Consider the following 26,485-nt stretch of genomic DNA (forward strand, 5'->3'; position numbering starts at 1 on the left):
CACACCTTACCATCACATTAATAAAAGTCTTTTACTAAAGCATCGTTTGAAGAGATAGAGCAAGAATCAAAACGAAACTTAAATACAGCATGAATATTGCAATTATCTGGCCAAGAATGTAAAACCACTATAATTAATATGCTATAGGCTCTAATGGATAAAGTAGACAGCATACAAGAAGAGATGGACAATATAAGCAAAGAGATTAAAACTCTAAGAAAAAATCAGAAATAAATGCTAGAGATCAAAAACACTGTGTCAGAAATAAAGACTGCCTTTGATGGGCTTATCAATAGACTGGGTACAGCTGAGGAGAGAATCACTGAGCTTAAGGCTATCTCAAGAGAAACCTCCGAAGTTGAAAAGCGAAGAGAACAAAGACTGAGAAAAAAAGAACCAAATATCCAAGTATTTTAGGATAACTACAAGAGGTAAAATGTTAGTAAAGGAAATATCAGAAGGAGAAGAAGAAGAGACAGAGAGAGAAAAAAAAAATATTTGAAGTAATAATGACTGAGAATTTTGCCCAAATTAATGTCAGACACAAAACCACAGAGAACACCAAACAGGATGAATGCCAATAAATGCATAGTTTATTATGATATGCCTATGCATATCAACTTTAAAATGAAGAAAGTCAAAAATAAAGACCATTTTTGAAAAAAATAAAAAAGCCCGAAGAAATAAACCCAACTTGCTTATAGAAGAATTAGATCCAACTTCTCCTCAAATACTATGCAAGCAAAGGAAGAGTATAGTGAAATATTTAAAATATTAAGGAACAAAGCCCCACCAACCCACAATTTTTGCCCTGTGAAATTATCCTTCAAAAGTGAAGAAGAAATAAAGACTCTCAAACAAAAATTGAGCAACTTTTTCGCCAATAGACTTGTCTTGCAAGAAATGTTTAAAGAACTTCAGAGAAAGGAAAACAGTGTAGGTCAGGAATTGGATCTACATAAAGAAAATGAAAAACGTAAGGGAAGAAATAAGTGAAGGTAAAACAAAAATATATTTTTTATTCTTAATTGAGCAAGCAGACAACAATTTGTTAAAATAGTAACAGAAAATGTATTCAAATCTGGTATGGTGGCTCACGTTTGTAATCCCAGGACTTTGGGAGGCTGAGGCAGGTGAATCACGAGGTCGGGAATTCGAGATTAGCCTGGCCAACAAAGTGAAACCCTGTCTCTACTAAAAATACAAAAATTAGAAGAGTATGGTGGCAGATGTCTGTAATCCCAGCTACTTGGGAGGCTGAGTCAGGAGAATCACTTGAACCAGGGAGACGGAGGTTCCAGTGGGCTGAGATCATGCCACTGCAGTCCAGCCTAGACAACAGAGTTAGAGTCTAAAAAAAAAAAAAAAAAAGTATTCAATTATGTATGTTTATATATATATATATATGTATATACACACACACACACACACACACATATATAGTTGACCCTTGAACAACATGGGTTTGAACTGTGTGGGTCCACTTAGACATGGATTTTTTTTTTTTTTTTTTGCCTCTGTTATCCTCAAAGAACACAAGACCAGCCCCTCCTCTTTCTTCTTCTGTGCAACTCACTCAGTGTGCAAGTGACAGGATGAAGGTCTTTATAATGATCCACTTCCACTTAATTAGTATTAAATGCATTTTCTCTTCTTTATAATTTTTTGAATAATATTTTCTTTTACCTAGCTTACTTTACTGTAAAAAGACAGTATATAACACATATATTATACAAAATGTGTGTTAATTTACTGCTTTTGTAAATACAAAAAAAAAAATTGTAACACAAAAAAAGGCTTCTAGCTAACAGTAGGCTATTCATAGTTAAAATTTGGGGAGTCAAAAGCTATATGTCATTTTCAAGTGTGTCTGAGGGGGTCAGCACCCCTAAACTCCATGTTGTTTAAGGGTCAACTGCCTGCCTGTGTGTGTGTGTGTGTGTGTGCGCGTGTGTGTGTGTAAACTTATAAATAAGTGAAATGAATGACAGCAGTGATGCTAGGAAAGGAATGACAGTGACAGAATTGGGATTATTTTGTTGTTATATATTATAAGACATTTGTACTAGCTGTGAAATAGTATAGTTTTATTTGAAAATGGTTTTGTATTATTTGTAAGTGTATATTGCACACTCTAGAGAAGCTACTAAAAAGGTAAATTAAAAAAAAAAGACGTATAACTGTGTTTGGGAAAATATAACAGAAATACTATAAATTGGGTGTCTTAAACAACAGTAATTTATTTCTAACACTTTTGGAGTCTGGCATCCAAGTTCTAGGTACCGGTAGTTTTAGTATCTGGTGAGGATCTACTTCCTGGTTTGCAGATGTTCATCTTCTTGTTATACCCTCACATGGCAGAGAGCAGAGTAACCTCTCTGACTTCTTCTAATAAAGGCAGTAACCTCACTTATGAAGGCACCTGCCTCATCACCCAGTTACCACCCAAAAGCTTAAGCTACAAATACAAACACATTGGAGATTTCCATTTCAATACATAAATTTTGAGGTGACACATTCAGTCAATAACAAACTGATACACTAGGGAAGGAAATAAAATAATATTATATAAAATGCTTACATAAGGCAGAACAAGAGTAGAAGACAAAACTAGGGAAAAATGAGGAATACAGGTAAAGAATAAGAGATGTGATAGATATTAATCCAACAATATTAATAATCACTTTAAATGTCAATTGTCTAAATACTCCAAAAAATAAGGCCCAAATATATGTTGTCTACAATAAATCCACTACAAATATAAAGACTTGTATATTAAAAGTAAAGAATTAGATAAATATATATCATGCTAACACTAATTTAAAAATAATGTAGAACTATATTAATTTCAGACAGAGCTGACTTCAGTTAAAGGGAATTCATCAAGAATAAAGAGGAGCATTGTCTATTGATAAAATAATCAATTTCCCAAATAGACACAATAATCCTTAATTCATCACTACAACATAGTGTCAAAATATGAGGCAAAACTGACAAAAGTGGAAGGAGAAATAAATGAATCAATCCACCATTATAGTTGGAGACTTCAACAGTCTTTTGTCAGAAATGAACACATACTTCACATAGAAAATCAAAATGAACACAGTTGAACTCTATACCATCAATCAACTGTTATTTGATGGACATCTATGAACTGTTTCTTCTGAAGCCTGAAGAATATCCCTTCTTTTGAAGCTCACATGGAACATTCCCCAATATACACCAAATTCTGGACCATAAAACATACCTTATTATATTTAAAAGAATATAAATTATACAATATTTGCTTTCAGACCACAATAGAATTCACTAGAAATCAACAGAAAGATAACTGAAAAATCCTGTTATGTGGTGAATAAACAACACACTACTAAATAACATGAGTCAAAGAAAACATTTCAAGAGAAATTAAAAAGTATTTTAAACTAAATTAAAATGAAAATACAATGTATCAAAATGTGTAGTACATAGTGAAAGCAGTACTTAGAGGGAAACTTACAGCATTGAATACATATATTAGAAAAGGAAAAAAAGTAAAATTGGTAAACTACAGCCTTAGGAACCTAGAAAAAGAAGAGCAAACTAAATCCAAGAGTCATAAGAAGAAAATAATAATTGAGCAGAAACCCATTCAATTCAAAATAGAAAAGCAATAAAGAAATAATGAAACCAAAAGCGAGTCTTTTATATAGATCAATAAGATTGACAAGCCTCTAATCAGGCTAAGAAAAAAAACTGAGAAAAGACACAAATGACTAATATCAAGAATGAAAGGGGAAAATTACTACATATCCCATGGACATTGAAAGGATAATAAAGGAATATCATGACAACTGTATGAATACAAATTTGATAACCAGGTATAATGGACTTATTCCTTGAAAAGATGTTGTCTCAATCAGCTCAGGCTGACATAGTAAAACATTATATACTAAACAGCTTATCAACAGAAATTTATTTTCTCACAGCTCTGGAGCCTGGGTGTTCAAGATCAAGGTGCCAGCAGCGTCTGGTTCTGGTAAGGGCTTTTTTTCAAAACTGAAGATGAGTCTATTCTCACTCTGGGCTCACATGAGAGAAGAGAGAACAAGCTCTCTGAGGTCATTTCTTAAAAACAAAACAAAACAAAACAAAACAAAACAGTAATCCTGTTGTATCAGCGCCCCAATCTTATGAACTTACTTAACTCTAAATACTTTTGTAAAGGCCCTATTTCTTTCTTTTCTTTATTTTTTTAATTATATTTTAAGTTCTAGGGTACATGTGCACAACATGCAGGTTTGTTACATATGTATACATGTGCCATGTTGGTGTGCTGCACCCATTAACTCGTCATTTACATTAGGTATATGTCCTAATTCTATCCCTCTCCCAATCCCCCACTTCATGACAGGCCCTGGTGTGTGATGTTCCCCTTCCTGTGTCCTAGTGTTCTCATTGTTCAATTCCCAACTATGTGTGAGAACATGTTGAGTTTGGTTTTCTGTCCTTGTGATAGTTTGCTCAGAATTATGGTTTCCAGCTCCATCCATGTCCCTATAAAGGACATGAACTCATCCTTTTTTATGGCTGCATAGTATTCCATGGTGTATATGTGCCACGTTTTCTTAATCTAGTCTATCATTGATGAACATTTGGGTTGGTTCCAAGTCTTTGCTATTGTGAATAGTGCCACAATAAACATATGTGTGCATACGTCTTTATAGCAGCATGATTTATAATCCTTTGGGTATGTACCCAGTAATGGGATGGCTGGGTCAAATGGTATTTCTAGTTCTAGATCCTTGAGGAATCACCACACTGTCTTCCACAATGGTTAAACTAGTTTACAGTCCCATCAACAATGTAAAAGAGTTCCTATTTCTCCACATACTCTCCAGCACCTGTTGTTTCCTGACTTTTTAATGATCGCCATTCTAACTGGTGTGAGATCGTATCTCATTGTGGTTTTGATTTGCATTTCTCTGATGGCCAGTGATGATGAGCATTTATTCATGTGTCTGTTGGCTGCATAAATGTCTTCTTTTGAGAAATATCTGTTCATATCCTTCGCCCATTTTTTGATGGGGTTGTTTGTTTTTTTTCTTGTACATTTGTTTGATGACAAAGGGGATATCACCACTGACTCCACAGAAATACAAACTACCATCAGATAATACTATAAACACCTCTATGTAAATAAATGAGAAAATCTAGAAGAAATGGATAAATTCTTGGACACATACACCCTCCCAAGACTAAACCAGGAAGAAGTTGAATCCCTGAATAGACCAATAACAGGCTCTAAAATTGAGTCAATAATTAATAGCCTACCAACAAAAAAGAGTCCAGGAACAGATGAATTCACAGCTGAATTCTACCAGAGGTACAAGAAGGAGATGCTACCATTCCTTCTGAAGCTATTCCAATCAACAGATAAAGAGGAAATCCTCCCTAACTCATTTTATGAGGCCAGCATCATCCTGATACCAAAACCTGGAAGAGACACAACAAATAAAAAGGAATTTTAGACCACTATCCCTGATGAACATTGATGCAAAGATCCTCAATAAAATACTGGCAAACCGAATCCAGCAGTACATCAAAAAGCTTATTCACCATGAAACAGTAGGCTTCATCCCTGGGATATAAGGCTGGTTCAAAATACGCAAATCAATAAATGTAATTCAGCATATAAACAGAACCAAAGACAAAAACCACATGATTATCTCAATAGATGCAGAAAAGCCCTTCAACAAAATTCAACAGCTCTTCATGCTAAAAACTCTCAATAAGCTAGGTATTGATGGAATGTATCTCAAAATAATAAGAGCTATCTATGACAAACCCATAGCCAATATCATACTGAATGGGGAAAAACTGGAAGCATTCCCTTTGAAAACTAGCACAAGATGGGGATGCCCTCTCTCACCACTCCTATTCAACATAGTGTTGGAAGTTCTGGCCAGGGCAATCAGTCAGGAGAAAGAAATGAAGGGTATTCAATTAGGAAAAGAGGAAGTCAAATTGTCCCTGTTTACAGATGACATGATTGTATATTTAGAAAACCCCATTGTCTCAGCCCAAAATCTTCTTAAGCTGATAAGGAACTTCAGCAAAGTCTCAGGATACAAAATCAAGGTGCAGAAATCACAAGCATTCTTATACACCAATAACAGACAAACAGAGAGCCAAATCATGAGTGAACTCCCATTCGCATTGCTTCAAAGAGAATAAAATACCTAGGAATCCAACTTACAAGGGATGTGAAGGAACTCTTCAAGGAGAACTACAAACCACTGCTCGATGAAATAAAAAAGGACACAAACAAATGGAAGAACATTCTGTGCTCATGGATAGGAAGAATCGATATCGTGAAAATGGCTGCACTGCCCAAGGTAATTTATAGATTCAATGCCATCCCCATCAAGCTATCAATGATTTTCTTCACAGAATTGGAAAAAACTATCTTAAAATTCATGTGGAACAGAAAAGAGTTGGCATTGCTAAGTCAATCCTAAGCCAAAAGAACAAAGCTGGAAGCACCACGTTACCTGATTTCAAACTATACTACAAGGCTACAGTAACCAAAAGAGCATGGTTCTGGTTCCAAAACAGAGATATAGACCAATGGAACAGAACAGAGCTTTCAGAAATAATACCTCACATCTACAACCATCTCATCTTTGACAAACCTGGCAAAAACAAGAAATGGGGAAATAATTCCCTGTTTAATAAATGGTGCTGCGAAAACTGGCTAGCTACAGGTAGAAAGCTGAAACTGGATCCCTTATTTACACCTTATACAAAAATTAATTCAAGATGGATTAAAGACTTAAATGTTAGACCTACAGCCATAAAAAACTTAGAAAAAAACCTAGGCAATATCATTCAGGACATAAGCATGGGCAAGGACTTCGTGTCTAAAACACCAAAAGCAATGGCAACGAAAGCCAAAATAGACAAATGGGATCTAATTAAACTAAAGAGCTTCTGCACAGCAAAATAAACTACCATCAGAGTGAACAGGCAACCTACAGAATGGGAGAAAATTTTTGCAATCTACTCATCTGACAAAGGGCTGATATCCAGAATCTACAAAGAACTCAAACAAATTTACAAGTGAACGCCCTATTTCTAAATGCAGTCCCATTGAGGGTTAAGTCTTCAGCATACAAATTTTTGGAAAAAACAATTCAGCCCATTGCAGATGCAATGTAACAAATCAACACAAGAATAAATAATTTGAATTGGTCAATATCTATTAAAGAAATTAAATTAAAAATGAATTACCTTTCCAAGCATAAAACACCATAACTAGACCTGTTCATTGGTGAATTCTATCAAACATTTAAAATATATATATATTAAATCTCTACAAGCTGTTCCAAAATATAGAAGCAGAGGAATTTTCTAACTCATTCTATGAGATCAGCATTATTCAAATACCAATACGTAAGACATTACAAAAAAAGAGTACAGATCAATATATCTCACAAAAATAGATAGAACCATCCTCAATAAAATATTAGCAAATCAATTCTACCAATGTATAGAAAGAATAATACATCATGACCAAGTGGGATTTATCCCAGGTATGCAAGGCTGGTTCAATAGTTTATTCAATTAATGTAATCTAGTGCACAAACAGGATAAAGAAGAAAAATTAGATGATTATATTAACAGATGCATAAAAAGCACTTGACCAAACCCAGCATTCATTCATGATAAAAACAAATATTTTAGCAAACTGGAAATAGAGAAATTTCTCAGCCTGATAAAGCATACCGTCCAAAAACTCACAAATAACATTACACTTAATTGTTACAAACCAAAAGCTTTCCAGTAATATCAGAAGCAAAGCAACAATATTCCTTTCAATCACTCCTTTTCAACATCATATTGGAAGCCCTAACTAATGCAATAAAGCAAGAAATGTAAAATATATACTGACTGGGATGGAAGAAATAAACTGTCTTTGTTCACAGGTGTATAATTGTCTATGTAGAAAATCTGGAAAAAATGATGAAACCTTTTGTAAGTCATAAGCAATTATTGCAAGGTTTCAGATATAAGGTTAAAGTACAAAAGTCTGTCATTTCCTTTATACCAGTGCTATAGATTGAATTGTGTCCCATCAGTTGGTCTGGGCACAGTGGCCTATGACTGTAATCCAACCTCTTTGGGAGGTCAAAGCTAGAGGATCACTTGAGCCTAGGAATTTGAGTTCAGCCTGCACAGCATAGTAAGAACTTGACTCTTAAAAAAATTAGCTAGGTATGGTGGCATGTGCCTGTATCTCCAGCTATTTGGAAGACTGAGGTGGAAGGATTGATTGGGCCTGGGAGGCTGAGGCTGCTATGAGCCAAGATCACACCACTGAACTCCAGCCTGTGTGACAGAGTGATACACTGTCTCAAAAAAAAAAAAAAAAAAAAAAAAAAAAAGAAAAGAAAAGAAAAAAGAAATCTATTTTGAAGTTTTAACCTCCAATATAATTATCTGGAAATGGGTCTTGGGAGGTAATTGAAGTTAAATAAGGTCATGGAGTTGGGGTCCTGATGATGGGATTGACGACTTTATTAAGTAGAGGAAGACAGATAAAAAACTCTCTGTTATGTGAGGACACAGGAACTCAGCCAGGAGGTGGCTGTCTGCAAGCTGGCCTTGCCAGGAGCTTAATTGGCCAGAATTTTGATCTTGGAAATCTCCACCACTGTGAGAAATAAATACCTGTTGTTTAAACCAACTAGTCTGTGGTATTTTATGACAGCAGATCAAGCAGACTAATACGACCAGCAATGAAAAAGGAGAATATTAAATGAAAAATGATATTATTTACATTAACACTCCAAATAAAATATTTAGGTATAAATTTAACAAAATATTTACAAGAACAATGTGAGAAAAACAAGCAAAACAAAAATACTCTTGTGAAAGCAGTCAGTTCTTCCCATCTTATCTATATTTCAACATAATCACAAAAAATTCAGCAAGTTGTTTTGTGGTATCAATAAACTAATCCTAAAGTTACGTGGAGAAGCAAAACCCAGAATAGCTAACAATATAAGAAAAGAGGAGCAAAGTTAGAGGACTGACACTACCCAAATTTAAGACTGACTATCAAGTTGCAGATTATCAAGAAAGTGGATAAAAGAATAGACAGATAGATTAATGGGTTCTGATTCGTTAATAATGAGCCCCAAAAACGACCCACAAAAATATAGTCAACTAATTTTAAAAAGGGGCCAAACAATACAATGAAGCAAAGATAGTCTTATTGAGGCAGGATAGGTAGTTAAGGAAGTAACCACATCTTCAGGACGTGGCAATTGTGCAGCGAGCGCATTCAAGCAAAGCTATCTCCAGTAGGAAATCTCCCCTGTAGACAGCATGCACATTTTGATTTTACCTGCCCTAAAACTGACCTTTTGTTCATTATAACAGTAAAAACGTATCACTGGGTGAATATTTAAGATGCTAATGAGACATGTGATGTATGAACAAGCATGTACGCCTACTGCACATGTGCACCCAGAGGACCACCCAGAACATGCTTACTAGCAACACCTCTTCCCACCCCCTTAGGAATAATCATGTAAGACTCCCATAAAAAGTAGTTTCCCCAGTAACAATCAATACTATCTCATCCTTATAAGCAGTCTGCCCTGAGTCCTCTTTCATTGTGTACTGTCTATTCTGCACCTGGCTTTCAGAATATTCTTTCTCCTTGGCAATAAATTGTTCTATGCTGCATCTCCATTGCTGGGTGTCTCTTGTTTAAATTTTTTTTAACCAAGAAGACAAGAACTGAGGTTTTACTACAGCTGTCAACATTTCTAATAAATAATGCTGGAACAACTGGGCATCCATATGGAAAAAAAATGAATATAGACACAGACCTTATACCTGTTAAAAATTTAACTCAAATTGTATAATGAATGTAAATGTAAAATGCAAAAGTATAAAATTCCTAGAAGATAACATAGGAGATAATTTAAATGGCCTTATATATGAAAACAATTTTTTAGATATAATGCAACACCATAAAAGATAGAAGTGATTAGCTAGATTTCATTAAGATTAAAATCCCTGCTATTAGAAAGACACTGTCAATATATAAGTGTAGAAAAGTTTACAGACTAGGAAACAATATTTGCAAAGGACATATCTCATAAATGATGGTCATCGAAAATTTACAAAAACTCTTAAAACTCAACAGTAAAAAAAATAAACAACTCAACTAAAAAATGGGCAAAAGACCTGAATAGACCCCTCACCAAATAGGATTTACAGATGACAAATAACTATATAAAATATGCTGAACATCATATATCATTACAAATTGAAAATTAAACTGAGAGAGATACCACTATAAACATGTAAGAATGGCCTAAATGCAAAGTACTGACAACAACAAAAACTAATGAGATTGTGGAACAAAAAGAATGCTTATGCTCATTCATTGCCAGAGGGAATGCAAAATGATGGTACAGACACTTTAGAAGACAGTATAACAGTGTCTTAAAAAACTAAACATACTCTTACCATATGGTCTAGCTATCATGATTCTTGGTTTTTGCCCAAATGAACTGAAAACTTATTGTACACAAAACCCAGCATCTGAATGTTTCTAGCAGCTTTATTCATAGTTGCCAAAACTTAGAGGCAACCAACTTGTCTTTCAGGAGGTGAATGGATAAACTGTGATGCATCCAGGCAATGGAATATTATTTAGTGCTAAAAAGAAATGAGCTATCAAGTCATGAAAAGACATGGAGGATTCCTAAATGTATACCACTAAGTGAAAGAAGCCAATATGAAAAGGCTGCATACTGTGTGATGCCAACTAAATGACATTCTGAAAAGGCAAATCTATGGAGACTATAAAAACAGCAATGGTTTCCAGGGCTTAAGGAGGGAGGGATAAATAGGTGGAGCGCAGGAAATTTTAGAACAATGAAACTGCTTTATTTGAACTATAATGGTGGATACATGTTGTTGTATATTTGTCAAAACCCATAGTACACACAACACTAACAGAGAATCCTAATTTAAACTACGTACTTAGGCCGGGCGCGGTGGCTCAAGCCTGTAATCCCAGCACTTTGGGAGGCCGAGACGGGCGGATCACGAGGTCAGGAGATCGAGACCATCCTGGCTAACATGGTGAAACCCCGTCTCTACTAAAAAATACAAAAAACTAGCCGGGCGCGGTGGCGGGCGCCTGTAGTCCCAGCTACTCGGAAGGCTGAGGCAGGAGAATGGCGTGAACCCGGGAGGCGGAGCTTGCAGTGAGCAGAGATCCGGCCACTGCACTCCAGCCTGGGCGGCAGAGCGAGACTCCGTCTCAAAAAAAAAAAAAAAAAAAAAAAAAAAAAATAAACTACGTACTTTGGGTAATAATGTATGAATATAGGTTCACGGATTGTAACAAATGTACCACTCTTGTGAGGGATGTTGATAATGGGGAAGGCTCCAAATATGTGGGAAAGGGGATGATATGGAAAATTTCTGGATCTTCTACTTAATTTGTCTGTGAGCCTAAAACTGCTCTAAAAATTAGTCTATTATATAAAATTATTTTAAAATGGGAGGAAAAAATTACAATGGCCAGATTGTCCCAGTTGTCACTGATGCAAAACATATCTAAGGATTTGTATGAAAGAATGTATTGCGAAGAGATATTAAAACACAAGTTTTAGTTACAATATTGCATTACAAAATCTTGCTGTGACCAATTTGAAACTATGATGGCCATTATCAAAACAAAGAAAATAATGTTATTGCTTCAACTAACTAGTAAATAACCCTGTTTTCAGCATATTGGGAAACAAAAGTCAATGTAGTTTAAGAGAACTATACTCTCATCTACTGATAGGACAAAGTCACTGACAATATTTAACACTGAACAGTGAAGGCATGGATAAGCACATGATAGGGAAATACAGTAAATTTTAATAATATTTAATTCTGGGTTGTAGACTGATGGATAAAAAGTGATGAGTTAGAGGAATTGGTTTTTATCATGAGTATTTATTTTATTTTATTTTATTTTATTTTTTATTTTTTATTTTTTTTGAGACGGAGTCTCGCTCTGTGGCCCAGGCTGGAGTGCAGTGGCCAGATCTCAGCTCACTGCAAGCTCCGCCTCCTGGGTTTACGCCATTCTCCTGCCTCAGCCTCCCGAGTAGCTGGGACTACAGGCGCCCGCCACCTCGCCCGGCTAGTTTTTTGTATTTTTTTTAGTAGAGACGGGGTTTCACTGTGTTAGCCAGGATGGTCTCGATCTCCTGACCTCGTGATCCGCCCGTCTCGGCCTCCCAAAGTGCTGGGATTACAGGCTTGAGCCACCGCGCCCGGCCCATGAGTATTTATATATGTTTTTAGATGTATGTTCCATGTTTATATAGTGAATTTATACTTTACATGCACATATACTATTATAAAAATAAAATACCACTTCCATCTGTACAGTTTTAGATGACAGGTCATTATAAAGCTAGATGTATGCAGTAAAATTAATAAGAAATTTAAATGGGCTAAACTTTAAAATATTTTTCTAATTTCTTTTCAATTCAACTCCTTTCCATCACCATAACGGAAGTTACAAATAATACCCACGCAAATATTTAGAGTAATTTGCTGTACTGACAGAAGGGAAAAGCTTTTGAGGTTTCTTGTTGGACAAGCCCCATCTGGCACTTTTATCATTTGTGTGGACTCTGAACATTTTATGAAATACAGCACCTGGCAATTAGCACTGTAAAATCTACAGATAGATTGTGGTATTTCATGCAGGTTGCTGCCAAGAATATCCTTTAAATTTATATGTGCCATCTTTACCAGCCAACGTATTCCCTTCAAAACAGGAAAGAAATGAGAACTATTGCTTGAATCCCATTTACAATTGAAGAAGAGGATTTCAACTCAAACTCTCCAAGATAAGAGAACATACATAGCATTTCAAGGAAAACGTAAAGCTCAGTGGTGGCAAAAAAAAAAAAGTCAAAAGTCAAACAGTGTTACCTATTATAAATAGTTGATCATATAATTTATTATCCAAAATGAGATATTTTTAGAGAGGGAGTCACACAGTATTAAGGGGGCTAAGGTTATTGACAAGAAGAAACACACTGCATATCAGATAACTGAGGTCTCTTTAGTTACCCACTGTATTAAAAGATCTTTAGGATTATTAAGACCAATATGTATGTTGGTAGTGAGCATTTACCATTTGCCTCCCCAGATCCCTGAGCCCTACTTTCATTACAGCCCTATGTTTGTTTGTTTAATTACATCTCCCATATTTAAGTCCACATGATCTGATGGGGCTTTACCTCACATTTTTATAGGACAAAGTCATTTAAAATCACAACAAAAATATTGTGAACTGGCATTATTTATATTCTGATGTTTTCTTTGCTTGTTGTTACCTTATTTCAGAAATTTCAGGCACAAGATTGTGCTCATAAATATGTAACAAGCAAGAAAAGCAAAGTGTTAGTAGCAACTGTAATATTATCTAATTCAATTTTTAACCTTTCTACAAATCCCCTTTCATTTCTGCCAAATAGCTGTTGGTTTATTTGCAGCTTGCTATTCTGATGACATATGATACCATTAGGACAATAAACCCCAATGTTCTCTTGTTTTCTCAAATTGAAGTGTTGAAGACTTAACTTTAATTATTTATACCCTTAAATTCCAATGTAGAGTAGACACAGAAATAAGCATCAAGCATATTTCTAGGTCTATTTTGTATCAACTCTTTTTTTTTGTAATACTTTTTCTTATTTCTAGTGTTCAACATCATATCCTGTTTAAATTAGACTTGCTATAAATAATGCAAGAAAGCATGAATCAGTTTTAAATGCATATGGTTTTGTGCATAAAAATAAGTGAATTACTCATTGACTACCAGGAAGGAAGTTTAGGATAGCCTCAGTTGAATGGTGACATAAAATACAACCTAAATTTTTGTTCTATCATCCTTTATTCTCACTATTTAACAAAGCTTGTGATTATATTTTTGAAAAGTTTTAACTGTACCATTTTTTTTGTTTAGCTGTTAATGCCATTTTACTTTATGTACTTCATTATGCTTACTTTGATTAAAGTATATTACACACACACACACAATTTTGCACCTGTAAGATTTGCGATATAACTGACTCTTAAGTATAGCTGCCATAAAGAATTATGTACTAAATCAGGCATGCTAAAAATATCATTTTTACTTTGAGGTTGTGTATACACATGTCAAAACAAATGGCTGAAAATTTAAATTAATCAACCAGTTATGTTGTCTACATGATACTAAAACAGTCAGCTTGATTGATATTTCTTCCCAACTGAATGAATTGACTCCATCGAACTACTGACAATATCTTTATCATGAACAAAGTTGATCATTCCATATCTATGCTGAAGACTCTGTCCATGATTTAGAGGATAAAATCCAAAATCCTTAGCTTGACATAAGAGGCCTTTCCAGAACTGTCTGCTCTTTGCCTTTGTTACTCCACCTTCCATCAACCTCCCCACCTTGCTATAAGAACATGCTGTTGATGATGTCACTTTCCCTCTGACATTTCAGACAGTTTCATGATTGTTTTCTGTGGGCTGTTCCTATGCCAGCATCCTCCCACCATTTTCTACTGTACCTGCTGGCTTGACTTGTTGCCTGAAAATTCTTTTTTCACTTTTTAAATTATAGCCTGAAGGTCATATTGTCAGATGTGCCTTACCTTGCCCCCGCCTCTGCTCAGTCCCATTTGCTTCCATAATATTTTCACTTAGTATATAGTAAATCAATCATTAATGTTAGTTCATTGAATATGGGAAAATAATTGAACGGATTGTTTAGTTATTTAATTTTTAAATCGGAGTCAACATTCCTAAAGTTAATTATGTATCTATTGTGCCTCTACTGTGTCAGTTTACTTGGAAATGTAATTTACATACCTTTAGTTTTGTGAAAACAAATTTGTGATTGAAGTGACAGTCTCTTTATGTGAGGTCAGCAGTGTTGTAAAAAGTAATCTAGAAAAGTCAGGCTTATTGTCATATTTATTATTAATGTTAATGGACATTTTTATTCAAGTCTTCATAAGCTTTAGGATATCTTGAATATTTTTCTTCTTCAGTTTAGTTTCATCTTCCTCAATAATCTTCCACAATTGATTCTGGTGACTAAATGCCATACAAAATCCCAGATACAGATGAATGAATGTTGTAGAGATTTTAAGGTATGAGGAACTAGAAACTTTCCTCTCTTTCTTTTTTGGTTTCAGAATCAACTGTTTTCACTTGGATCTGAAGTACCATATTCTCCTGACTTGCTCCTATCTTATTGGCCACTCTTCTCAGCCTTTTTTGAGGCTTCCTCCTCATTCTTCAAACTTTGTAATACTAGTATGTCGTGGGGTTTTGTCTTTGGATGTCTGTACTCTACACTCACTCTCTTGGATCACATCCATCCTCATGACCTGAAAAATAAAATGTTATATGCTTATAATTCCAAAATTTATGTTTGTAACTTATACCTTTCTCCAAACCTTGGTATTCACTTTCTACATTACATCACCACTTGCATAAATACTAGATATTTTAAATTAACCTTGTCAAAGCTAAAACTCTTAATTACCCCTATCTTCCAAACCTATGCTCTTTCCTGCCTTAATAGGAATTGCGTCATTTTAGTTTCTTAAGGAACATAAATAAACAAGCAAATGAAAAGATAGCTATGAAGACAAGATACAAGATAGATGGACAGATGGAGTTAGAAACATCGTTGATACCCCTCATGCTCTATATGCAATCTCCCGAAATATGTCTACTATATTACCACTTTGCAACACAACTATATGCATATTTACCTTGCTGGTGAAGACACTATCATGTCCTGTAATATTTCAATAGCCTTTAACTTGTTTCTGTACTTAGAATTGTATAACTCTAAAGTCTATTCTCAACTTAGCAGTCAAAGTGATCCTTTTAAAATGGAAAATCAGATCATGTCCCTCTGCTCAGATCCTTTAATGGCTAGTTAAATAAACTGAAGATCCCAATATTCTTCATCAGCAAATAGTACCAGAAAAGAATTTGCTGTTTTACTGCTTGGAGGTTGAACTGAGTGACTCATCCTAACATTTCCTAGTTTAAGCTAGTTTTCATGACTGTATACATTCATCGCAGTGCTTTATAGGATTTAACTTGCATCATAGGCTATTTAATCAGAACTGTACTAATTAGAATCCGAAGTGCCTTATAATTATATTTTTGGAAAATGATTTAGTACGAAAAAAGTCTTGGGAATCTCTAATGTTTCATAGTCAAAATCAAGATCCAATATAACAGGTTAAATTATTCCAAGGGCAGTACAGCATATGCTTACATATTAACAAGTAAAATGAGCTGCTCTCAAGCTTTTAAAGCAGGGATAGAAGTTAGGGAGGCAAATAAAGAAAGGTAATGAAAAATAGCAGCAGTTAATCATTCAGAGCAAATTACTCGTGGAACATTCTGGGAACTATTACGAACTTAGTATTCATATCCAACTAGACTAAAAAAGGATGGAGGAAAACAATGAATAATAGTATTATTCTTCAGATATACAAGCTTCTTCATAGCTGTAGAGACTTCATTTGGCTTAATTTTAATGATGCAGAAAGACCAAAAATTCCAAGGAATTTAATAAATCAGTAATGCATGACATGTTATTAGCTTTGAATTAATAAAAAGTATCATTTTACATTTGTTTAAACAGAAAAGTAGTTAACAGAACTCTTTAAAGAAGCAAGAATCAAATTTTAACTCAACACAACTCAACAGTTTAAGCACTGTAAAGTAATACTGCATTGTCTACTATCTTAGATATTAAGGATTTGTCAGGACAGTAAAACGTTCTGACATACAGTAAAGAACACAGAAATAAGACTTGGCAAAATTATTCCATAAATTAGGCTCCTGAATTGGGATTGGTTACATATCGACATTAAAATATACATGGATATTGTTTCTTTTTTAATATTTACAGAGATTGGTATGATCTGTATTAAGAATTAAGATAGTAAAAGGAGTTGTCAATAAAAAATTATTATTCTGGGCAAGAGGTAGTAACAGAGTTGAAACTTACTTTACTTTCTGGAAAAAACTAAAAATAATACAAAACATCAAGACTTAGAAGGTGTTTTCTGTAAAGGGGCAAATATAACATATTTCAGCTTTGAGGGATATTCACTTTCCATTGCAACTATTTGACGATTTGACTCTGCTATTATATCTCAAAATCAGTCACAGACTATATGTAGGTGAATAGACATTACCAAACATGGCCTGTGAGCCATAGTTTGATGACCCATGGAATATAGGAAGCGATGGTTTTCTTTTCAAAATAATGGAAACAAATAATAAAAGAAAGTCACTGCTTTGACATGGGAAACAAATGAAGTGGGTTCTTAAAAATTGTTATTTCCTCAGCTTATTGTCTTTTCCAGACCATAATGAAATGATGGAGAATCCATATTGAAACCTGGTGAGCTCTTACATTGAGATGCCAGAGTGAAGAGTCCAGAGAGACCTAGAGTTTGCAGGAAAATAATAATGAGAACTGGGAGAGGTGGGGAGAGAAGACCCCTGAAAATCTTCCGAATATCTTAGTCAACTAGTTCACAGAGTGCTGCTCCACACATGCGTGTGAGGAAACTATTGGATACAAAAGCAAGGGTGAGGTGGGGTGAAGGGATAGAATAACACGTGAAAAAATAAAAATAGAGGGAATGGGAAAGCAGGACCCAGAGCTCGGAAGACCAGAAATAGTGCCTATTCCCCCAAGCCAGAATGGAAAGCCTCATAATTCATGAAACATCGAAAGAGCACTTTAAAAAGCATCTTTCCTCTATAGTGTGAAGCAATTATCTCCAGAAGAAATGCTACACTGGTTCTACCAATCGAAGGAAAACCTAAAAACAGAATCAAAACACCAAATTGTTTCCTAGTAACTTATGTGCAGCCCAGAACAAGGCTCAAAAATATATATGGTAATACAGAAATATTCCACATCCAAAAGGCAAACTTCACAGTGGTTGCCATTCTATAAAACTTTTCTAAGTATGGAAAAAAAGCAGGAGAATATAGCCCCACAACTAACATAATATAATTCAATACAAACAAACTCAAATTTGCACAGATGTTAGAATTAACATGCAAGGAAAAAAAGTAATTATAACTGTATTTTATACAGAATGGCAGACATAACACGGAGCAGGTTAAATAGAGACATGGAAGACACAGACGTTTTTAAAATGACCCAGCTTCTGAAAATGAAAACCAGGCCGGGCGCGGTGGCTCAAGCCTGTAATCTCAGCACTTTGGGAGGCCGAGACGGGCGGATCACGAGGTCAGGATATCGATACCATCCCGGGGAACACAGTGAAACCCCGTCTCTACTAAAAAATACAAAAAAAAAAAAAAAAAAAAACTAGCCGGGCGAGGTGGCGGGTGCCTGTAGTCCCAGCTACTCGGGAAGCTGAGGCAGGAGAATGGCGTAAACCCGGGAGGCGGAGCTTACAGTGAGCTGAGATCCGGCCACTGCACTCCAGCCTGGGTGACAAAGCGAGACTCCGTCCCAAAAAAAAAATAAGAAAACCAAATTTCTGTATTGACAGTAATACTGCCTAGAAATAAAGATAACTTAGACATTACAGGAGAAAGTATCAGTAAACTTGATAACAACAGAAACTAGCTGCACAGAGAGCAAGAGGATGTACTCAAAAAAATCTACAGAGTATCCCTAAGTTGTGGGAAAGCTTTATGTAGACTAAAATATGTCCATGATACGTATTTTACACACACACACATATATAATTGTATTGCTGCACACACACACATACTGTGTTAGTCTGTTTTGCATTGCTATGAAGGAATACCTGGGACTGTATTATAAAGAACAGAGGTTTATTTGGCTCACAGTTCTGCTCTTCAGGCTCTACAGAAAAGATGGTGCTGTCATCTGCTTCTGGTGAGGTCCTCAGAAAGCTTACAATCATGGTGGAAGGTAAAGGGGGAGCTGGCATACCACATGGCAAGAGAGGAAGCCAGACAAACGCCATTCTCTTTTAAACAACCAGCTCTTGTGTGAACTAAGAGTGAAAACTCACTCAACACCCAGGTGATGGTGTTAAGCACTTCAATAGGGCTCCACCCCTATGATCCAACACCTCCCATTAGGTGCCACCTCCAACACTGAGGATCATATTTCAACATGACATTTGGAGGAAAGAAAACCTTGAAACCATATAATATACATACACATAATTTCCTTCAGGAATTTTGGAATTCCTGAAGAGTGAGAGGAATTTCCAAATTGGATAAAAATTCTACAGTCACAAATACAGGAAAAAATAATGATTTCCAAGGACAAAAATCATGAGGAAAACTACAGTAAGGCACATCATAATCTAATTTCACAAAATCATGATAAAGAAAAAAGGTCTTCAAAGCAGCAGATTTTGAAAAATAATGGTAGGTGCCGTGAAACAAATACATGACAGTAAGTCATGCTTATTAGAAATAATGCAAATGAAAAGGAGCAGCAAAATATGAAGAAGCAGTAAACCAGTAAATAGCAAAGAACATTAGAGATTGTAACAATGATTACAAGAACATGAGCCAATATATAAGATTTTTTAAATACTTAAAGCTATTATTCAATATTTAAAGCTTATTAATTATTTAAGCAAAAATTATATCAATGTACTGTGACATTCAAAACACATGTGTTTCTCAAATATATAACAACAGCATAAAGTCCAGGAGAAGAGAAGTAAAATTTTACCAGTCTCAGGTTCTTATATTTGTAACAACGTTGTAAAAATCAAAGATTAAATGTGATAAGACAAAAATTATACACGATAAACTCAGAAACAGCTACCAGCTACCAGTGTAAAAAGAAAGTGTAACAACTAAAAACCAACGATGGGTACATAATGGAATCATTAAAAAAAACTCATAATTAATACAAAATAGGAAAGATACAGGAAATGAGGGAGGAAATAAAGAAAGTAAATAGCAACATGGTAGATTTTGACATAAACATACTAATTATCCCATTAATTTTATGTGGCAAAAAAAGTAAAAATTTTCAGATTGGAGAAGAAAGCAAAACTCAACTCTGCAGTACCAAGAATCTCATTTTAAATATAAACAGAGAAAAAAGCAGACATGAAAGGATACAAAAAGTTACACTGTTCAATCACTCATGAAAGGGAAGCTAACGTGCCTTTATTATTATCAGGCAAAGTTGATATTAGATGAAAGAGTTTGGCAAAGATAATTAGTGTTCGTTAATGACTTTTGATGCAAAACTGTAAATGTTTTCTGATAAATTCTTTCAAATTTCCCAAAGAAGTATTTTAAATTATATATACAAATAAATATATATAGATAAATACATAGCTAGGTAGACAGATTATGTATATACATTTATATATTTAACTTATATTTGAAAATACATTTGTTATATCATACCTGAATAATGTATAAAAAATACATATCGTATATATATTTAAGAGTAAATGTTTTCATTTTAGCTGGATGACAGCAAGTTCTGAAATTTTATATTAGCTTTATTAAATGGAAATTTAGCTACAAGAAATTTACAGTATAGCTATTTAAAGAATAAGTTTAAAATAGAGATACAGATGTATAGACAGTTATTTGATTTTAGAAAAGATCCTACAGTGATTTTAAGTATTTCCAAATAAATTCAATAAATAAAATAACATTGTAATTCAAGTGAATTATGTTAAATGTTAAGAAAAAGAAATTATAATCTAGTACAATTATTTTAATATGGGGAAATGTGTTTTATAATGGCTAAAGTACTATCTTCTATTTTTATTGTTTATTGTGTATAATATAAAACTGATATGTCCTTTGTTTTCTAGACTTGGGAATTTAATAATTAATCTCATTTTATTATGCCTAATTGAATTACACTATGTACAATGGATAGAGAAATTAGAAAGGTAATTTTGTTTTTCTCATCTGACGTCTTGCATTTTTGATATTATTTCTAAAAGTTAATGGAGCAAAAAATAATAAAACTCATAGGAATATGAAGAAATGACAAGTATGTTATAACAGCTTTCAGAAACAAGAACCTAGTGGTCCTTATGAGAGTCAAATAAGAAAGTAAGAAATTCAGGAGTCCCTCAACTTGCATGTTAGAATTAGATTTTTTTCAGAAGATAAAAACAATTTAGAGCATGTGTTGGCAAACTAGAGTCCAGAGGACAAATATGTCCAACTGAATATTTTTGAAAATAAAGTTTTACTGATATATATTTTTAATGTGTTATCGCTGGCTCCTCTCATACTACAATGGCATACTTGTGTAGTTGTGAACAAAGACAGTATGGTTCCCCAAACTGAAAATATTTATTATCTTTTACATAAAGTTTACAAACCCCTAAAACATTTACAATATTTTTATTTCTCTTCTCTTTCAAAAATTACGCAGGCTCAAATATTACAGAAAATGGAAATTTGATAAAATTTACATACTCTTAAAGTTATTTGAATTCCTTGGCTATTGCTCAGAAGACTGCATATAAAAACTGTATTTCTCTAAGCAGTGGTTTTCAATCTTGGCTACATACATATTTAACAATCCAAATGTCCATCTCATACTTCAGACTAATGAAAAGAGACTGAGTAGAAAAAAGAAGACATTATAATCAAGGTAATTTTTAATGCACACCAGATAATTTCAATGGGCAGGGTAGATCAAGAAATATATCTTGGTAAAATATGATCTCTTTGCTCCTTCTATAATGTTCAGGAAAAGTAATGCATAGCTAAAAATGTATAAATTAGTAGACAATATACCTCCAAAGACAATATGCTACTGAGGCAATATACTACTGAGGTAATATTTTAAATCACAATTACATTGCTTAAGTCTGAAAGACAAACTTTGATTTGGTGTGTATACAGGTTTCAGGGAAAGATATCGGTAACTTGTACAAATTTTATATGTCGATAATGTTTAGGTAAAAATTATGAACTATCACTCTTTCATCTTATTTTATTTCCTTAAACTCTTAGCATGTGCAATCTTTAAAAGCCTATTTGAAATATGAATTGACGCAGAGAAAACAACAATATTTTTCTACATGGGAAGTTGTATTCTTTCAACTAAAGATAATAAACAAACAAAAATAGAAAAGCAGCAAATCCTGGATTGCCAAGAAAAGAGATAAACTATTCTCCATCCCTAATAAAGATGAAGCTTCAGATAAAAAGAGTCATCTTTTGAAATACATGAAATCAGAGAAGGTGAAAACTGTTAGTTATAAAACTGTATATGGACAAATGAATAAAATCAAGCAATGAATCTTGAATATAAAATTTATTAGGAATTCATTAATAGAGAAAACGAGGTACAATCTGAAAGTAAAAAAAAAATTACATTACGTATCTTTAATGAGGAAAGTACGTTCTTTGTTTTCTCAATGCTATTTTTAGAAACATACTACAAACTACAGAAAATAATATAAGGTTAAAGCTATAATACTATTATTGCTTAAACTGAAGCCTTCATGAAAAGTATAAATGTTATAAAAAATTCACAAGTAATAATTAATAATATGACTTTTCTTCTATACCAGAAGAAAAAAGTAAGATATTGCCAAATTAACTTGGTCTCAAGTTATAAAGAGAGGGGAATGGAAATGGTCATTTGAAGATTTAAAACAAATATAATAATAATACTAACATTAATGCTAATAGTCATGTTAAAAATAAAACAATAAAATAATTCGTAATTCATAATTATAATTTCATAGGAATTTTCTCCTTGAAATTGAAATAATTTCCCTTGAAATTGAAATAAATCTCTATAAATAATTTTATAGAGATTTTTCTCATTGAAATTGAAATAAATAAATAAATGACACATTGTTTTGCTATAAATATTGAATCTAGTTTACAAATATGCAACTTAATGAGAATTACAACTTGTATGAGCAGAAATAGGCTTCATTTTTAAAAAATATATATACTCATGAGACTGATGAGTGGGTAAGGGGAAGGTAATTTTGTAGCCTAAAAGGAATCATAACCTCTTCCAGTTTATTCAATTTCTTATGGATAAATATTTTTTCACAATTTATCTCTGGACTTTTAAAATATTTTTCTAGGTTCAAATGAAATTTGTTTAAGTCTCAGGTCCTTATGAGAGAGACATTTGCTACTGCACACTATTTTTTCCAATCTTCACTGAATGAGCTGAATCGCTTTATCTATTAGTACCTTGAGTACCTGGGGTATCCTTCATTTCATCTGCAGACAGGTGTTCACATACAGGTTACTCCCAATGTCTTTTCTCACATGATCATTTTCTACCCATAGACCCCATTCTGACTCCATATCACCTCAAGTTTTCAAAGGCAGTGTTGATGATCTGAAAGAAGTCGCCTCATCCATGTGTACCAAATTATGGCTTCTCAAGTAATAGACAAGGAAAACAACAGTATTAGATCCCAGATAATAAAACAGAGAACACTGAAATTACATGACTATAAATTAATTATATTTAATACATATAGAAAAATAAAGTAAGTAATTAAAAACATGAGAAAGAAGAAGATATCATAAAGAGGATCTGGCTGATGTTGAAAATAACTTAATTCTGAGTAGCTCGCCATTCATGTTCATAACAGAAAGGGTACAAAACGGTAGAATACGATTCTCCAGCAAACATTTATCTGCAGCAATGTCTATTTGAAAAACTAAAAACATGTACAAAAATACCTTCACGAGAGCTAAGAAGACCAGGTAGGAGGTCACAGTACCTGGTTATAATAAAATAATAAGAATAAACACATTAAAGAAGGTGGGAAGGGCAGTTTTGCATTATGTGGACCTTCCTCCAACCTCAGGAAGCACAGCATAGACAGAGATATCATCTGATCGGGAAGAGAGAGGAAAATGAGCATAGGGATTTGAGTTGGACCCTAACATTAAGCTTGCTACAGTAAAACCTAGTATTGGTCAGACTGTCATGGCCTCTGACTCCAGGCCAGTACCCATGGACTGAGCTTTTAGATCTGCCTCAGTGCCAGGTGGGAGTCTATACATTAGACTGTGAAGACTATACATTAGACTGTGAATCTGTGAGGCAGATTTAACCTTCTATGAATTATAAATATAAATTCCATACATAATGGAAAAGAGCGTGGAAGTTCTCAAAAATTAAAAATAGTACTACTATATGATTCAGCAATCTTCTGTGTGTTTATCCAAATAAATTATAATTAGAATCTTTAAGAAATAGAGACACTATTTCATTGTGGCACTATGCACAATAGCCCAAGTTGTGAAAACGACCTGGAAATGTCCATTGACAGATGAATGGATAAAGAAAATTTAGTGTATAAATAAACTGAAATACTATTCAACCTAATAAAAAGAGAAATTCTCTAAAATGTGACCACATGGATGAACTTTAAGGACATTAGGATAAGTGAAATAAGCCAGTCACAGAAAGGTGATAAATACTGCAGGATTCCACTTATCTGAGGTATCTAAAATAGGAAAACTTATATCACCACAGAGTGGAATGGTAGTTACCAAGGACTGAGGGAAGGGGGAGATATGTAACTTTTAATCAATGAGCATAAGATTTTAGTTAAGCAAGAGGAATAAGCTCTAGGGATGTGCTGTACAACATTGTAACTATAATTAACAATAAAGTACTATACTCGTAAACATTTAAGACCATAAGTAAATGCCAGTACACACACACACACACACACACACACGCCCCTCAAGTAATGCTAAAGATGACAGTAAAAGAGGGCCAAAGACAAGAAAGATTAACAAGATAGAATATATCAATAAAGATGCAAGATTTTAATCTGGCCATATAAAAATTACCTTAAATACAAATTATCTAAACAATAAGATACACAGTTTATCAAACTGGATAAATAATTGAGGGCCAACTCTATGCTATATTTAATAAACCAATTGTAAATACAAAGACAAAGTAAGTTTCAAAGTAAAATAATGGGAAAATGTATACCGCATCAACACTAACCAAAACAAAGCTGAAATAACTATAGTAATATTAGTCGAAGTAAAGTGTATAAAAATGAAATGTTGCCAGTAATGAAGCAGGACATTGCATGACAATAAATCGGTCAATTCTGCAAGAAGAACTAACAATTCTAAATGTTTATACACCAAATAACAGAACTTCAAAAATCAATAAATTTAAAACCTCATAGAATTGAAAATAAAAGATGAAAATTCATAATTATAGTCGAGACGTCAACACTCCTTTCTCAGTAGTTGATAGAACCAATATACACAAGTAGATTGAATACACACAAATGATAGAAGCCATGTAACCATGTAAGATTATAAAAATATCTGAAAAACACTATCAACCAACTTAACCTAATCACATTATTATAATATACTTACCACAACAGGGGAAAGCATATTTTTTCCCATCTGCATATGACAAAGTCATCAACATATACAGTATTCTGTGTCATAAAATATACTTTAACAACAGTTAAATAATGTCAATTACATCATGTATATTTTTGGTTCGGAACAAAATTATACTTGAATCAGTAACAGAAAGACATCTTTACTATTCTCAAATATCTTTTTGTTTGTTTGTTTGTTTTTTGAGATGGAGTCTCGCTCCGTCGCCCAGGCTGGAGTGCAGTGGCCGGATCTCAGCTCACTGCAAGCTCCGCCTCCCGGGTTCACGCCATTCTCCTGCCTCAGCCTCCCGAGTAGCTGGGACTACAGGCGCCCGCCACCTCGCCCAGCTAGTTTTTTCTATTTTTCATAGAGACAGGGTTTCACCGTGTTCGCCAGGATGGTCTCGATCTCCTGACCTCGTGATCCGCCCGCCTCGGCCTCCCAAAGTGCTGGGATGCAGGCGTGAGCCACCGCGCCCGGCCTCAAATATCTTAGTATGAAACACAGTTCTGAGTAACACATTGATCACAGAAAAAAATCACAAAGGAATATAGAAAAAAAATGTTTCATTCTGAGCAAATAAAAATGCAACATATCGAACTGTGTGGAACGCGGAAAAAGCAATGTTTAGAGGGATGTTTATTGAATAAAAGGCTTATGTTGGAAAAGAAGTAAGGTCTCAAGTCATTGATGTAAGCTTCTACCTCATAGAAACTAGAAAAAGAAAAAAACAAAATTAGTAGGACATGGTGGCACGTGCCTGCAGTCCCAGCTACTACGGAGGCTGAGGCAGGAGAATCGCTTGAACAAACAAACAAACAAACAAAAAGACAAGAGCCATTTAAACTGAATTCCTACAGCGTCCAGAGCATAATAATGAGCAGAAAGCAATAAAATTTAGAAAGAAAAAATAATAGAGAATATCAATGAAGCAGAAAGCTGTTTTTTTTTTTAAGTAATTTGATAAGCTTTTTAAAATTTCAGCCAGATGACAAAG

The sequence above is a fragment of the Theropithecus gelada genome, chromosome 1 (assembly GCF_003255815.1).
Source record: "Theropithecus gelada isolate Dixy chromosome 1, Tgel_1.0, whole genome shotgun sequence".
Lineage (NCBI taxonomy): Eukaryota > Metazoa > Chordata > Mammalia > Primates > Cercopithecidae > Theropithecus > Theropithecus gelada.